Here is an 18,541-nt window from a genome sequence, read left to right on the forward strand (position 1 = left end):
CCTATCCATACGTTTGCGCGATTAGGCGTTCGAGACCCCGCCCGTATGTACGTACGTGGCCGTATTTACTTTCCTGCACCCTGGCCGCTCTACGTACGTGTACATGCTATGTGTGCGCCTCTACTACCACACGTGCGCGCCTCTACTACCACACATGTGCGCCTCTACATCGACCAGTATGTACGTACACGTTCGCAACCAAAATGACAATGCTACGCACGCTTCGACTGGGTGGGTCCCGACTGTCAAGCACTTCCTTGCGTGCGAAGATGTAGATGGTGGGTCCCAGTAGTCAGGGGGGTGAATTATTTTTGCCCGTAATATGGATGCACTTCCTTGCGTGCGAAGATGTAGCTGGTGGGTCCCAACAGTCAGGGGACACATTTTTTTCGCGAAATACAGTGGCCCGTCCGGTGGGTCCCTACTGTCAGGTGGAGGAATCATTATTTTCCGCGAAATAAGGAGGCACTTCCTTGCTGCGGCCGTGGACCCAGCTGTCAGCCTCTCCACGCACAGTACTCTTTCGATGGAAGTAGTCCCTTGACCACATTAACCATGCCGCCGCGAGAGCACCAGGGTGGTGGACGACGGCGAGGCCTAGGAAGGGGATGACGCGGAGCCAGGGAAGACACAACAATGGATGACCATGCGGAGAGGAGTACAAGGGTTCACTGGTTCGGCTGCGGTGTGAGGCTGCCGTCGCCGCAGGGCCTGGCCAGCGGTGGGACTAGTAGGTGGCGGTGAGGCCTCCGCGGCATCATAGCCGGCCACGGGAAGCAGGAGCATGCGACACGACCGACACTGGTTTGGGTGGCTAGAGAAACAAGACCAGAGGTTGAAGAAGCACTACCACCGTTGGATGGACATCGTACGGTCACTGGAGCTAGAATCGTTCATATTGACTAAGGTGACAAAGCCCTCCATCCCCGTCAACTTAGTAGGCCCACAAGTCAGCCTCCCACTATGGCGGGTCCCAGCTAGCAGGGGGTACTCATTTTTTTGTGCGTAATAAGGAGGCACTTCCTTGCATGCGAAGATATAGCTGGTGGGTCCGACCTGTCAGCGGGGGAACGTTTTTTTTTCGCGAAATACAAGGCCCTTCCGGTGGGTCCTAGCTATCAGGTGGAGGAATCATTATTTTGCATGTAATAAGGAGGCATTTCCTTGCGTGCGGCTGTGGACCCAACTGTCAGCCTCTCCACGCACAGTCTACTTCCGATGGATGTTGTTCGTTGACCATGTTGACTACTCCGCGCCGAGCGCATCCAAGTTGGTGGATGACGGCGAGGCCTCGGACAACAATGAGCGGGTGATGGGAAGACACGGGAGTAGAGTCATGATACGTCTGGAATGTATCTATAATTTTTGATTGCTCCATGCTATATTATCTACTGTTTTGGACTATATTGGGCTTTATTTTCCACTTTTATATTATTTTTGGGACTAACCTATTAACCGGAGGCCCAACCCAGAATTGCTGTTTTTTTGCCTATTTCAGTGTTTCGGATAAACAGAATATCAAACGGAGTCCAAACAGAATAAAATCTTCGGGAACATGATTTTCTCATCGAACGTGATCCAGGAGACTTGGACCCTACTGCAAGGGATCAAAGAGGAGGTCACGAGGGTGGGGGGCGTGCCCCCCCTAGGGCGCGCCCCTGCCTCGTGGGCCCCTCGGTGCTCCACCGACGTACTCCTTCCTCCTATATATACACACGTACCCCCAAATGATCAGAACAGGAGCCAAAAACCTAATTCCACCGCCACAACTTTCTGTATCCATGAGATCCCATCTTGGGGCCTGTTCCGGAGCTCCGCCGGAAGATGGCCGTCATCACGGAGGGCTTCTACATCATCCTAACCTCTCCGATGAAGTGTGAGTAGTTTACCATAGACCTTCGGGTCCATAGTTAGTAGCTAGATGGCTTCTTCTCTCTTTTTGGATCTCAATACAAAGTTCTCCCCCTCTCTCGTGGAGATCTATTCGATGTAATCTTCTTTTTGCGGTGTGTTTGTTGAGATCGATGAATTTTGGGTTTATGATCAAGTCCATCTATGAATAATATTTGAATCTTCTCTGAATTCTTTTATGTATGATTGGTTATCTTTGCAAGTCTCTTCGAATTATCCGTTTGGTTTGGCCAACTAGATTGGTAGTTCTTGCCATGGGAGAAGTGCTTAGCTTTGGGTTCGATCTTGCGGTGTCCTTACCTAGTGACAGAAGGGGCAGCAAGGCACATATTGTATCGTTGCCATCGAGGATAACAAGATGGGGTTTATTTCATATTGCATGAATTTATCTCTCTACGTCATGTCATCTTGCTTAAGGTGTTACTCTGTTTTTAACTTAATACTCTAGATGCATGCTGGATAGCGGTCGATGAGTGGAGTAATAGTAGTAGATGCAGAATCATTTCGATCTACTTGTCACAGTCGTGATTCCTATATACATGATCATGCCTAGATATTCTCATGATTATGCTCAATTCTATCAATTGCTCAACAGTAATTTGTTCACCCACCGTAGAATACTTATGCTCTTGAGAGAAGCCACTAGTGAAACCTATGGCCCGTGGGTCTATTCTCATCATATCAATCTCCATCACTTTAATATTGTTTTCCTTTTTTACTTTGCCTTTACTTTTTTACTTTGCATCTTTATATCAAAAATACCAAAAATATTATATCTATCAGATCTCACTCTCGTAAGTGACCGTGAAGGGCTTGACAACCCCTAATCGCGTTGGTTGCGAGTAGCTATCGCTTTGCGCAGGTACGAGGGACTTGAGCATGGGCTCCTACTGGATTTTTGGCACCGTTGCTACTCTGCTGAGGGAAATACTTATGCTACTCTGCTGCATCATCCCTTCCTCTTCGGGGAAAACCAACGCAAGCTCAAGACGTAGCAAGAAGGATTTCTGGCACCGTTGCCAGGGAGTCTACGCAAAAATTCAATATACCAAGTACCCATCACAATCCCTATCTCTCGCATTACATTATTTTCCATTTGCCTCTCGTTTTCCTCTCCCCCCAATTCACCCTTTCCGTTTTATTCGCCCTCTCTCTCTATCCTCCCTCTCTGTTCGCCTCTTTGTTTGTTTGTCGTCATGGCTAGTCCTCTTTCTGCTCCTATGTCCCCTGAGTTTGAAGTCCTTCACTTCAAACAAAAGCAAGGAGAAAATTTAAAGGATGCTTGGTTTAGAATGATGGAATCTTATCGTAAATGCACCCTAGAAGTAAATTTCAGAATTTTGCTTCGCAACTTTTATGTTGGGCTTAATTTGTCTCATAGACAACTTTTAGATTGTGTTGCCCAAGGCAATTTTATTGAAATTGATCCCAGTATCGCTCATGAAATTATAGAAGGTATAGTAGGAACTTTACCTCAACAAAAGGGGCTCCATCATACCCAAGAGAAAACGCAAGTTTTTGAAAAAAATTGTGAAGTAACTAAGATTTTACAGAAATCTCTTGAACCTCTTAAGAGCGTTAGCTTAAATCTTCACCGCATGAATATGTTGATTACTCTTTGCAATAACCGGTCGGATTCTCTAGATCTCAAGATCTCTGAATATGAAGGGAAACGTAAGGAACCTCCCGGATTCGAGCACTAAAAGAATTAAGAATCAAGATGGCAATACCTAGATCTATCCTTGCTTGTTATGCCTAGCTAGGGGCGTTAAACGATAGCGCTTGTTGGGAGGCAACCCAATTTTATTTTTATTCCTTGACTTTTGCTCCTGTTTAGTAATAGATAAATTATTTAGCCTCTATTTTGGTTGTGTTTTTTGTGTTTAATTATTGTTTGTGCCAAGTAGAACCGTTGGGATGACTTGGGGAAAGTCTTGTTGAACTTGCTGTAAAAAACAGAAACTTTAGCGCTCACGAGAACTGCTGTCATTTTTATTTGAAGAGTGATATTTAGTTAATTCTTTTTGAAGATGATTAATAGATAAATTCCCCACGTCCAGCAATTTATTTTATAATTTTTGGGGTTCCAGATCTTGCGCTAGCTACAGATTACTACAGACTGTTCTGTTTTTGACAGATTCTGTTTTTCGTGTGTTGTTTGCTTATTTTGATGAATCTATGGCTAGTAAAATAGTTTATAATCCATAGAGAAGTTGGAATACAGTAGGTTCAACACCAATATAAATAAAGAATGAGTTCATTACAGTACCTTGAAGTGGTCTTTTATTTTCTTTCGCTAAGGAGCTCACGAGTTTTCTATTTTGAGTTTTGTGTTGTGAAGTTTTCAAGTTTTGGGTGAATTCTTTTGATGGATCATGGAACAAGGAGTGGCAAGAGCCTAAGCTTGGGGATGCCCATGGCACCGCCAAGATAATCCAAGGACACCAAAAAGTCAAAGCTTGGGGATGCCCCGGAAGGCATCCCCTCTTTCGTCCACTTCCATCGGTAATTTACTTGGAGCTATATTTTTATTCACCAACATGATATGTGTTTTGCTTGGAGCGTCTTGTATTATTTGTGTCTTTGTTTGTTAGTATGCCACAATCATCCTTGCTGTACACACCTTTTGAGAGAGCCATACATGAATTAAAATTTGATAGAATACTCTATGTGCTTCACTTATATCTTTTGAGGTAGATAGTTTTGCTGTATGTGCTTCACTTATATCTTTTGAGCTAGAAAATTTTGTTCTATGTGCTTCACTTATATCCTTTGAGCTAGATAATTTTGCTCTGTGTGCTTCACTTAGATCTTTTAGAGCACAGTGATGGATTCGTTTTAAAGAAACTATTGATCTCTCATGCTTCACTTAAATTAATTTGAGAGTCTCTTAATAGCATGGTAATTTGCCTAATAATAATATGCTTGGTATTCAAGATTTGTGAAACTTCTTTTGAGTGTGTTTAATACTAAGAAAAGACTGAAGCATGATAATTGTTTTGAGATATGGAGGTGATAATATTAAAGTCATGCTAGTTGAGTAGTTGTGAATTTAAAGAATACTTGTGTTGAAGTTTGTGATTCCCGTAGCATGCACGTATGGTGAACCATTATGTGATGAAGTCGGAGCATGATTTATTTATTGATTGTCTTCCTTATGGGTGGCGGTCGGGGACGAGCGATGGTCTTTTCCTACCAATCTATCCCCCTAGGAGCATGCGCGTAATACTTTGCTTTGATAACTTCTAGACTTTTGCAATAAGTATATGAGTTCTTTATGACTAATGTTGAGTCCATGGATTATATGCACTCCCACCCTTCCACCCTTGCTAGCCTCCTTAATACTGCGAACTTTCGCCGGTATCATACACCTACCATATACCTTCCTTAAAATAGCCACCATACCTACCTATTATGGCATTTCCATAGCCATTCCGAGATATATTGCCATGCAACTTTCCACCATGTAGTTCATTATGACACATCCATAATTATCATATTGCTTAGCATGATCATGTAGTTGACATAGTATTTATGGCAAAGCCACCATTCATAATTCTTTCATACTTTTCACTCTTGATTCATTGCATTTCCCGGTACACCGCCGGAGGCATTCATATAGAGTCATACTTTGTTTTAGTATCGAGTTGTAATCATTGAGTTGTAAATAAATAGAAGTGTGATGATCATCATCCAATAGAGCATTGTCCCAAAAAAAAAGAAAGGCCAAAGAAAAAAAAAGAAGGCCCCAAAAAAGGGACAATGCTACTATCCTTTTTTCCACACTTGTGCTTCAAAGTAGCACCATGATATAGCGAGTCTCATATATTGTGCTTCAAAGTAGCACCATGTTCTTCATATAGAGAGTCTCATATGTTGTCACTTTCATATACTAGTGGGAATTTTACGTTATAGAACTTGGCTTGTATATTCCAATGATGGGCTTCCTCAAATTACCCTAGGTCTTCGTGAGCAAGCAAGTTGGATGCACACACACTAGTTTCTTTTGTTGAGCTTTCATATATTTATAGCTCTAGTGCATCCGTTGCATGGTAATCCCTACTCACTCACATTAATATCTATTGATGGGCATCTCCATAGCCTGTTGATACGCCTAGTTGATGTGAGACTATCTTCTCCTTTTTGTCTTCTCCACAACCACCATTCTATTCCACCTATAGTGCTATATCCATGGCTCACGCTCATGTATTGCATGAAAATTGAAAAAGTTTTGAAAAAGTTAGAGTATGAAACAATTGCTTGGCTTGTCATCGGGGTTGTGCATCATTTAAATACTTTGTGCGGGGAAGATGGAGCATAGCCAGACTATATGATTTTGTAGGGATAACTTTCTTCAGCCATGTTATTTTGAGAAGACATAATTACTTTGTTAGTATGCTTGAAGTATTATTATTTTCTATGTCAATATAAACTTTTGTCTTGAATCTTTCTAATCTGAATATTCATACCACAATTAAGAAGATTTGCATTGAAATTATGCCAAGTAGCACTCCGCATAAAAAATTCTCTTTTTATCATTTACCTACTCGAGGACGAGCAGGAATTAAGCTTGGGGATGCCTGATACGTCTCCAACGTATCTATAATTTTTGATTTCTCCATGCTATACTATCTACTGTTTTGGACTATATTGGGCTTTATTTTCCACTTTTATATTATTTTTGGGACTAACCTATTAACCAGAGGCCCAGCCCAGAATTGCTGTTTTTACCTATTTCAGTGTTTCAGATAAACATAATATCAAACGGAGTCCAAACAGAATAAAATCTTCGGGAACGTGATTTTCTCACCGAACGTGATCTAGGAGACTTGGACCCTACTGCAAGGGATCAAAGAGGAGGTCACGAGGGTGGGGGGCACGCCCCCCCTAGGGTGCGCCCCTGCCTCGTGGGCCCCTCGGTGCTCCACCGACGTACTCCTTCCTCCTATATATACACACGTACCCCCAAACGATCAGAACAGGAGCCAAAAACCTAATTCCACCACCGCAACTTTCTGTATCCACGAGATCCCGTCTTGGGGTGTTCCGGAGCTCCGCTGGAAGAGGGCCGTCATCACGGAGGGCTTCTACATCATCATAGCCTCTCGGATGAAGTGTGAGTAGTTTACCTCAGACCTTTGGGTCCATAGTTAGTAGCTAGATGGCTTCTTCTCTCTTTTTGGATCTCAATACAAAGTTCTCCCCCTCTCTCGTGGAGATCTATTCGATCTAATCTTCTTTTTGCGGTGTGTTTGTTGAGATCGATGAATTGTGGGTTTATGATCAAGTCTATCTATGAATAATATTTGAATCTTCTCTGAATTCTTTTATGTATGATTGGTTATCTTTGCAAGTCTCTTCGAATTATCCATTTGGTTTGGCCAACTAGAGTGGTAGTTCTTGCCATGGGAGAAGTGCTTAGCTTTGGGTTCGATCTTGCGGTGTCCTTACCCAGTGACAGAAGGGGCAGCAAGCCACGTATTGTATCGTTGCCTTCGAGGATAATAAGAAGGGGTTTATTTCATATTGCATGAATTTATCTCTCTACATCATGTCATCTTGCTTAAGGCGTTACTCTGTTTTTAACTTAATACTCTAGATGCATGCTGGATAGCGGTCGATGAGTGGAGTAATAGTAGTAGATGCAGAATCGTTTCGATCTACTTGTCACGGATGTGATGCCTATATACATGATCATGCCTAGATATTCTCATAATTATGCTCAATTCTATCAATTGCTCAACAGTAATTTGTTCACCCACCATAGAATACTTATGCTCTTGAGAGAAGCCACTAGCGAAACCTATGGCCCCCGGATCTTTTCTCATCATATCAATCTCCATCACTTTAATATTGTTTTTCTTTTTTTACTTTGCCTTTACTTTTTACTTTCATCTTTATATCAAAAATACCAAAAATATTATATCTATCAGATTTCACTCTCGTAAGTGACCGTGAAGGGCTTGAGAACCCCTAATTGCGTTGGTTGCGAGTAGCTATCGCTTTGTGCAGGTACGAGGGAGTTGAGCGTGGGCTCCTACTGGATTGATACCTTGGTTTTCAAAAGCTGAGGGAAATACTTACGCTACTCTGCTGCATCATCCCTTCCTCTTCGGGGAAAACCAACGCAAGCTCAAGACGTAGCAAGTCGCAGACGGAGAGGTGTACGAGGATTAACTAGTTCTGGTGCGGTGTGGTTCGGTAGTCGGTGGAGAAGAACAGGAGGTGTGGAGGCGTGGAGGAATGGCCTGGCGAACGGTGGGGTAGCGCTTCATAGTGAAGCGTGCTAAGCAGAGCTGCTAGCAGCAGGAGGCGGGAGCAGGTGGTCCCAGTGGTGCTGGAGGAAGAAGACGAGATATTGAAGATGGATGCCGGTCGTTGGATGTAAATCCAATGGCTAACGATGTCAGAATCATTTGTTGACTAAGTTGACAACGACTTGTGTTGGCTTCGACCTATTGGCGCACATTTCAGCCTCCAAAAATGTGGCACATATTCAACCCATTTTTTTTCAGAATTTACTGTCAATTTGATCTCTTTTTTTATTAGAATTACAGTCCATTTGCTCGGCTAGGTGAATAAATAATGTAGCGTCCATGCGGCCCATTTATTTTTCTCCTAAAAAATTACAGGCCATTTGCACTTTCTCGAAATACACGATTTTGTTGGGCTGATTCTAATAATAATGTTGGGTTGGGGGCAGCAATGTTATCAATAAATAAACAGGGGCTGAGCATTTTGTTATAAATATATTTGAATAATAAGTGATTTATTATTACATTGGTCCTTAAATATTACCAAGCTTTTGTACACAATCACAGGATTTTCGTTGCCATAAAATCCAGTATTTTATTGTTAACAAATTAGTTTTATAAGTTAATAAGATGTGGGATATTGTTTTCTTACATATGTAAGTATGTGTTAAATATATGATGACAATAACAATAACATATAAAATAATTTAAATATATATATTATAGTTAGAAGAGAAACAAAAGTTGGACGAGGCGTTCCTATTCTTATATACAAAAATAGAACAGACCTCTGCGTTTTCTTCAAAAAAATACAGAAATTAGGCTGCCGACATTTCAGGAAAAATAAAACCTCGGATGGGAGGTCCATAGACCGGTCGATACATGACGACCCTAAAAAAATACAAACCGGCATGTCGTGGGCTGCGCATGTTAAAAAAGAAAGCCTAGACGGGGCAGCCCAAAACCCAGTGGATAGTTGTTGCCCCAGTGATAATAAATGTTACTACCCGCGAGCTCCATAGCTTCGTTGTGAATTTATCTCCTACGTTGAAGCACCTAAGAAAATGTAATTATGTTGATTAACCCATGGGCCCCAACGTCAGTATAACATTAGGAGGAAGTTTTTTTATGAGGCACTTGCTTGCGTACGGCCATAGACCTGGTGGGTCCCGACTGTCCGCCTCTCCACGTACAGTCCTCTCCCGATTCCTCTCGTTTGTTCAGCATGTTCACAACGGCAGACAGCGGTGCCGCGGCGAGCGCACAAAGGCGCAGGAGGTGATTGGACCACCCAAGGCAGTGCCTTATTTGTAACGAAAGTACTGAACTAGCCTAGTGGCCAAGTGACACTACCTGACAGCTGTTCCGCCCGGGTTCGATTCCAGCTGATGTAGGGAAAATATCTCCAAATTTTTTGCCTCTGCCATTATTGACATGTGGGTCCCCATTGTCATCTACGCACACCACGTCCAACACTTGCCAAAACTTTGTCCCTCGTTTTCTCTGTTTTTGGCACACTGACATTGTGTGGGCATTTTGAAAATAGCATATCTTTTTGACTGTGCATCATATGAAGACGTGCTATGCATGAATGTTGATCAGCATAATGTTAACTGGCTAGTAGGTCCATTTGCGACCATGAATAAAACTTCCAACATGATGTTAACCCTGTTTGAAAATGCCGTGTTAATATAAATGCTCTGCCTCTGAAAGTTGCAGTTTCTTATCTGAAACTGAACTTGCAGTTTCTTATATGAAACTGAAGCTTGCAGTTTCTTCTCTGGGAATCACATTGTCCACACTTTTATACTCCTATGAAACTACATTTTTTTAAGTTCTAAAAATAGATCTCTAGAATTCATAAAATACTTCATATGCTCAATATTGCAAATCTGCAATTCAAAAGACATTAATATCTGAAAGTACTCTCAAAATACACAACACAAAACACAATTCACAACATGCAAATACTGACAACCCTAAGCTCCTCCTGACAATTCACAACCTGCCCGACTATTGGGCTGGGGGGCAGTCCCCTCCTATTCCTCGGCAGCAAACAGCTGCCCCGTGAGACGATGTGAATGGCGAGGGAGAGGATGGCGGGGAAGCGTCATCGGGCCAACTGCTTTTCTCCTCTTGCAGCTGGGTTCAGTCGACGAAGACTCCACTGGCTCGCTATGGCACGACACCCTCACAAACAGCACCCTGTAGATGCTCGATTCTTCAATCTCTGGTGTATGCTCCATCCGGGGTTGATACTCCCACCACCGCTCCCTCATGATCGGATTCGGTGAATCTGTTTGCTCCATGGCCCAGAGGAGCCGCTCTATGTACTCCCGCGCGACTCCCTTTGGGAGTATCACCGCCTTTTCGCTCTGTTGCATATATTTGGCCATGGATGTCGCCGTCGCTGCTAGTTGCTCCTTGTTGTCAAACCAAGACTGTATGTCCAACATACTAGCTAGCTTCACAGGGTCACCGTCTGCGATCCTCACGTATCGGTTGTACTCCTCCATCGATCTACTTCTCCACGGCACCTTCACTCGCCGATGGTGGTTTTTGAATGGAAGAGGAGAGGAGCAGCGCTGGTTTTGGATTAGAACGGGAGAGGAGCGATGTTGGTTTTGAATTGGAACAGTAGAGGAGGGGCGGTGGTTTTGAAATGGAAGAGGAGAGGAGCGGCGCTTGATTTAGATTGGAACAGGAGAGGAGCGGCGGTGGTTTAAGAGGAGAGGAGCGGCGCTGGTCTTGGAAGTATTTTTTTGTTTTGCGTATTTTGGGTCAAAGTTTGACCACATACTATATTTGACAAGCAAAATGTGAATGCATGTCACAAAAAATTGTATCGTTTGGTGCGTAACTGAATGTACTTTCAAATTATATTATTTTTGCAACGTATAACATATATTTTATTTGTGAAAATCATGGTCAATTATGAACCAAAATAAAAGGGAGACTAGTTAATGTGGGGTCGCTTTCTTAATTGAAGGGTAAATTGATTTCGATTTTGATCAAGTCACAGCGTGCCGACCCTCTCGTCCAAACCTAAATCGCTGTCGCACGCTCCTCTCCCTCTTCTCCATTGCAAAACCACCTCCTCTCCTCTCCATCATCTCTATTCCAACACCACCGTCTCGCCTCTCCCTATTCTCCATTGCAAAACCACCTCCTCTCTCCTTGGACGAGGATCCCCTGACATAGCCCATCCTGGCATTGAGACACTGACACATGGGTCCCACCAAGTGTGGGGCCCACCTGTCCGTGACCGAAAGGCAGGGAAACCTCTCCTCTCCATCATCTCCATTCCCAAACCACTGTCTCGCCTCTCCCTCTTCTCCATTTCAAAACCACCCGATCTCCTCTCCATCATCTCCATTCCAAAACCACCGTCTCGCCTCTCCCTCTTCTCTATTGCAAGACCACTGTCTCTCCTCCCATCTTCCAAAGCTAGCACCGGACCACTCAGAAGGACATTTAGGGAGAGGATGCAGCAGCGAATCAGGCAGATCGCCGACGGCGACCAGGCAAAGTTAGCCAGGTTGAAGGAGATCCTTACTTGGTTTGACAATGAGTGGGAGATTTCAAGGACGCTGCGGGCCATGTGGCAATGTATGCGGAAGAGAGAGACGGCGGCGATGTACTCCTTGACGGCAGTCACGCAACAGTCCTTCGAGTTCATCGAGTATCTCCTCTGGGCGATGGAGCAGACAGATTCACCCGAGGCAAAAGTCAGGCGGAGGTGGTGGGCGTACAGGTCGAAGGTCGAGCACCTAGAGGATAACGAATCGATCGAGTATGGTGTGCCGTTCGTGAGGGTGCAGAGCTAGCCGGAGCCCCAGGAGTATCTGTTCTACCACCGCAAGAGGAGGCCAGATGGCGGGACGTCGCTTGCCCTCCGTTCTCCATGGTTCCCTCGACGCTCGCCTCATTTCAACGGCATCGGTAGGGTTTAAGGTAAGCTTCGCACTAACCTAATCTTCCATCTGCTCATGCTTACAATCAGTGTGACAGCTAATAAAAATCATGCTTAGAATCAGTCTCCAAGTACTACGCCAATCACCCTAGAATAGCTCTGGACCTTTGGGTCAAAGTTGTGACACTGTGTACAAATAAAGAAAAATAGATTGGTGCTTCTTTCAGAAAAGAGTACACCCTAGAAAACTGCCAATATAAGCTACTAGTATTTTTTTGAAGTCTAAGCTACTAGTATTTGGTTAGAGTATTTGCTGCCGAGAAAGATCCGTCCACAATGACCGCCACACATCCCACTGATGGTGGTGGATGCCAATGCTTAGATGGAGTAGGGTTGGTGTCAGTAATTCTTACTTAGCACCTCGCACTCTGCATAGATGCCGGTTCCATCCATACATTTGTGCAGTTCCACAAAAATGCAGCTGAATAACCCTTTTTGCAGATATAATGAACGTTGGGGAACGTAGTAATTTCAAAAAAATTCCTAGGCACACGCAAGATCATGGTGATGCATAGCAACGAGAGAGGAGAGTGTTGTCTATGTACCCTCGTAGACCGAAAGCGGAAGCGTGAGCACAACGCGGTTGATGTAGTCGTACGTCTTCACGGCCCGACCGATCAAGCACTGAAACTACGGCACCTCCGAGTTCTAGCACACGTTCAGCTCGATGACGATCCCCGGACTCCGATCCAGCAGAATGTCGGGGAAGAGTTCCGTCAGCACGAAGGCGTGGTGACGATCTTGATGTTCTACCGTCGCAGGACTTCGCTTAAGCACCGCTACAATATTATCGAGGATTATGGTGGAAGGGGGCACCGCACATGGCTAAGAGATCAATGATCAATTGTTGTGTCTTTGGGGTGCCCCTTGCCCCCGTATATAAAGGAGTGGAGGAGGGGGAGGGTCGGCCCTCTCTATGGCGCGCCCTAGGGGAGTCCTACTCTCACCGGGAGGAGGATTCCCCCTTTCCTAGTAGAACTAGGAGCCCTTCCAAGTAGTAGGAGTAGGAGGGAAGGAAAGGGAAGGGAAAAGGAGAAGGAAGGAAGGGGGCGCCCCCCCTCCCTAGTCCAATTCGGACCAGCCCATGGGGAGGGGTGCGGCCACCCTTTGAGGCCTTTCTCTCCTTTCCCGTATGGCCCATTAAGGTCCAATACAAATTACCGTAACTCCCCGGTACTCCCGAAAATACCCGAATCACTCGGAACCTTTCCGATATCCGAATATAGTCGTCCAATATATTTATCTCTATGTCTCGACCATTTCGAGACTCCTCGTCATGTCCCCGATCTCATCCGGGACTCCAAACTCCTTTAGTACATCAAAACACATAAACTCATAATATAACCGTCATCGAACTTTAAGCGTGCGGACCCTACGGGTTCGAGAACTATGTAGACATGACCGAGACACGTTTCCGGTCAATAACCAATAGCGGAACCTGGATGCTCATATTGGCTCCTACATATTCTACGAAGATCTTTATCGGTCAAACTGCATAACAACATACGTTGTTCCCTTTGTCATCGGTATGTTACTTGCCCGAGATTCGATCGTCGGTATCTCAATACCTAGTTCAATATCGTTACCGGCAAGTCTCTTTACTCGTTCCATAATACATCATCTCGCAACTAACTCATTAGTTGCAATGCTTGCAAAGATTTAGGTGATGTGCATTACCGAGAGGGCCCAGAGATACCTCTCCGACAATCGGAGTGACAAATCCTAATCTCGAAATACGCCAACCCAACAAGTACCTTCGGAGACACCTGTAGAGCACCTTTATAATCACCCAGTTACGTTGTGACGTTTGGTAGCACACAAAGTGTCCCTTTGGTAAACGGGAGATGCATAATCTCATAGTCATAGGAACATGTATAAGTCATGAAGAAAGTAATAACAACAAACTAAACGATCAAGTGCTATGCTAACGGAATGGGTCAAGTCAATCACATCATTCTCTAATGATGTGACCCCGTTAATCAAATGACAACTCATGTCTATGGCTAGGAAACTTAACCATCTTTAATTCAACGAGCTAGTCAAGTAGAGGCATACCAGTGACATACTGTTTGTCTATGTATTCACACATGTATTATGTTTCCGGTTAATACAATTCTAGCATGAATAATAAACATTTACCATGATATAAGGAAATAAATAATAACTTTATTATTGCCTCTAGGGCATATTTCCTTCAGTCTCCCACTTGCACTAGAGTCAATAATCTAGTTCACATCGCCATGTGATTTAACATCAATAGTTCACATCACCATGTGATTAACACCCATAGTTCACATCGTCATGTGACCAACACCCAAAGGGTTTACTAGAGTCAATAATCTAGTTCACATCCACTACAAGAAATATGTCAACTTATGACCTTCTGTCAGTGACCCTCGAAGAATTGGTCATAAATTTATGACCATTTTAGACCAATTGGTCAAAAGCTGTCTGGGAGGCTCTAAACCCTAAACCATAACGACCATTTTGGTCAGAAAGGTCATAATTTCATTAGAGGAAATAGTCGTAAAGCTAGTAGCACTGTCGACTGCCTCATGCCTAGCTGATAACGACCAATATAAAATGGTCACTACACTTGAGTTTGAATGAATTAGGATGATTAGGCAGCCACCTCAGCAACCTCGCTTATGTGTCACTTTCTAGGTGTCATTTTTGCTTGAGTTTTAATATTCAACAGATAGACGGGGCACACACTGACAGGCGGGACCCATTTGACAGGTGGGGCCGAGCGCTTAATTCGCCCAAAAAAGAGGCACGAGGCGGGACTCGAACCCACGACCTCGCGCTTGGTTGGCTCGCATGCTACCGCTGGGCTAGAGAGGGACATTTTCTCACATCTGGGAGTTTATCTATACATTATATAGAACTAAGGCTCTCTCGTATCATTGACAAGTGGGACCTTCCGACCAGGTGGCATCGAACAGAGCAACGATTTGCAACACTGATAGGCGGGACCCATTTGACAGGTGGGTGAGCGAGCGTTTAATTCCCTAAAAAATATGCGCTAGCGGGGACTCGAACCCACAACCTCGCGCTGGGTTCGCTCGTTCGTTACCGCTGGGCTAGAGAGAAATTGTTGCTAATGTGTGGGTAGTTTTCCATATAGTATATAAAACCACGGCTCTCACGTACCAGTGACAAGTGGGACCTTCCGACCAGGTGGCGGCGGTTGGCATCGAACAGAGCAACACTTAGCGTTTTTCTAGGTCTTCCGACCAGGTGGCGGCGGGCGGTGGCGGAAGCAACCAGGTGACCTCGCCCACGGCCTCTCCGCAGGTGACCTCGCCCACGGCCTCGCGGCGGAAGCAACCAGCAGGGGGCGGAGGCGGGGTCGGGGCCGGCAACGGAGGTGGGGGCGGGGCCGGCAGGGGGCGGAGGCGAGGCAGGGCATGGAGGCGGGGGCCAGCAGGGGCGTAGGCGACCGACGATGGTGGGGGCTCGCCGAGCATGGGGGACTCGCCGCCGCCGCAAGCACACCTCCCGGTATGCACCCCTCACCTCTTCCCCCCTCTCCTCTCTCGTCACCCGAGCAATGGGAGATGGATTTCAGTCAGATGTTCTTCAGCATAGATGAATTTTGTTGATGCACTGTTAGTAGTTAGGAGATAGCTTGCTTGTTTGGTAGATAATGCATAGATGAATTTTCTTGATGTGCTATTAGGAATTGTTCAGCTTGTTTGTTAAGAATTCTTCAGGCCTTGTGGTTAGGCAATTAGCATATAAAATTTTCTGGAATTTTAGCTTCCATTACTTCCATCCATTTCATTAATTAATGTTGATGCACTTAGATTGATTTGCTAAGTTGCAACAATTTGTTGTCTTTGGCAGATGGACAGAAGCTGGATTAGAGAAGGAGTTAGAAAGTTTTCGAAAGAACATATGAAAGGAGTTGATGATTTCATGGCATTTGTTTGGGCAAATTTTGCCAAGGATGCTCACATTCTTTGCCCATGTTGTGAATGCCTCAACCGTCCAAGAATGGCGCAAGGAAGAGTGGAAGATCATTTGCTTCTTAATGGGACGTCCAGCACATATGATAGATGGATATATCATGGAGAACCTTTAGACAGATAACCTCAACATTTTGAAGCTGATACAGAGGCCCCTCATATGATGGGTGGTGGTGATGCTGGCATTGATTTCATGGAAAAGGTTTTGCGAGATAATGCTGTTTTGGAGGAAGAGGATGGGCATGAAGATGAAAGGATTCCTGACCTATTGAAGGATTTGTACGATGCAGAAGATCGTGCTGATGGACAGAAATCGTTGTTTGCTGAGGTGTTAGAGGAGGCGAAGCGCGCATCTCATGAAGGGGGTAAATTTTCAAGATTTACCTTCACCGTGAAGTTACTCCACATCAAGTCTTTCTACCGGATTAGCAATGCCGCATTCAATGCGACTGTCCAGTCCCATCGCCGCCGCCTCCATTGCATCTTCCCTTACCCCAAACCAACGAAAACCCCCGACAAGCTCCTGGCTCTTCTATGGCAAACTACGAGCTTGACCCACAGCGCTTTGTGCCCCCTGGACATCTCATCATCGATGGCGGCGATCGTCGGCTTCCATGCACCTTCTTCACGCCCGCAACGCGTCCGCCCCGCCGGCATGAGGACTACATAGTTGCAGAGGTGATGCCGACGCCGGAGGGGCTATTCGGCCCGGTGCGGAACGAAGTCGCCCAGTTTCTGCAGAATAGAGGTATTATGGTTCGATCTGCTCAGCGTGGTTTCATGGGATAGGTCTGTTTCAAGTCAGGGATCCGACTGTTAGATATACACTGGTTCAGCATGCACCTTTTCCTTTGGGCAATGACCGTTTTGTCAGATTTATGAAGCATGATGAAGGAGATAATTTCAAAGGAACACACGGTTTTCGTAAGGGTCGGTTAATGTTCATTGGGATTCCCCTGGATTACCGCACCACTGAATACATCTCGCAGGCTGTAGGCACTTTTGGAGAGTTTATTTCTTGGGACAGTGAAGATCCTTATCTTGTCCGGACTTTGGTCGAAGCTAGTTTCCCAGATACGCCTTTGGTTCCAAGGGATGTGGTTTTTGGTGATTATGCAGAGTATGGAGGTGCTCAAGTATCTTGGACGGCCGCTTGCTATGTTCTTGGCGCAGATTTTGCAGACCAGATGCCAAATGACGAAGACCCTATGCCTCTCGATGGAAACCCTCACCCTTTGCCTGGCAATCTGGTGCCTGATAATTTGATGTTTGCCTTACCTCCATACCCAATGCTGGGTTGGAATGATGCACCTCTCGCTCCGCCGCCTCCACTGGTCAATAGTGAAGTGCCTGCACCTGGTTGGGGCAATGCCCTGTGGGGAGATGAAGCTGACAATGGACAGGCACTGCCACCTGCTGCTCCCGAACAGGATCAATTTTCAATAGTAATTGATCAGCCAGAAGGGTCTGTTTCTGTAGAGCAGCAAGAACAAGAAGGTGAAATCTAGCAACAACATGATTTGCCCCTTCACCCTGTCCTTGAGGAGAATCAGCTTGCCATTGTGCCCTACCATCCCCCTATGATTCAGCAGCATCAGATTTTTATTGGCATGGCATGTATTGTGGCAAGACCTCCTCTTCCCCCGGAGATGATTTGGCAAAGGTCTTTCCAAAACCTTATGTTTGATTTGTCTGTCAAGGAAGTGCCAAGATCTATCTTCCCCAAGCCGATGGGCACAATCATCTACTCCAAGAGGTCGTGGTCCATTGCCTTTGATGAATCAAGGATGATTAGTTGTTTGACTGCTTCACTGCCTCTTGTTCCTGCTGTCAGAAAACCTGTCATGCAGAAGCGCCCTGTGGCCAGAGCTTTATTTGAGGTGGTGCCTGCTGTTTTGGAGTCTGTTTCTGAAGAAATTGAGTCTGCTAGTTCTGCTCTTCCAGTATCAGTTCAATCAACACCTTTGTTCTCTGTGGAGCAATCCTCTGCTCGTAAGCGGCGAGACAAGAAGAAGACTCCTGTTGTTGATACGTCACTAAGGCGTTGCACTCGGAGCGTGGCAAAGTTAGATGGGTACAAAAATGTGGTCTTTGAGAAACTTCCTCTGCAGCCATCTAAAAAGCGCCCTCGTGCAAAGCCCATGGAGGACAAGGCCCAGCCCACTTCTGTGGATGATACTGAAGACGCTCGGCCCACTGCACCACCTCACACCCCGCTTCATGTTCTCCAAGCTGTGGGGGCGCAGTTGGAGGTTGATCCTGTGCTCCTAACGGTGGACAAGCTTATGGCTAATCCACAGGAGAACTCATCTGCATCTTCCAATTAGTTTTTATGTTACTTTATATGCCAATTCTGATGGTGCTGGCTGTGTCTGTTTTTATTACTGTTGAACTAAGTCCGGGCTGGGAGGTGGCAACCTGGGGTACTGAAT

Source organism: Triticum urartu, chromosome 5 (genome assembly GCF_003073215.2).
Source record: "Triticum urartu cultivar G1812 chromosome 5, Tu2.1, whole genome shotgun sequence".
In the NCBI taxonomy this organism is placed as follows: Eukaryota; Viridiplantae; Streptophyta; class Magnoliopsida; order Poales; family Poaceae; genus Triticum; species Triticum urartu.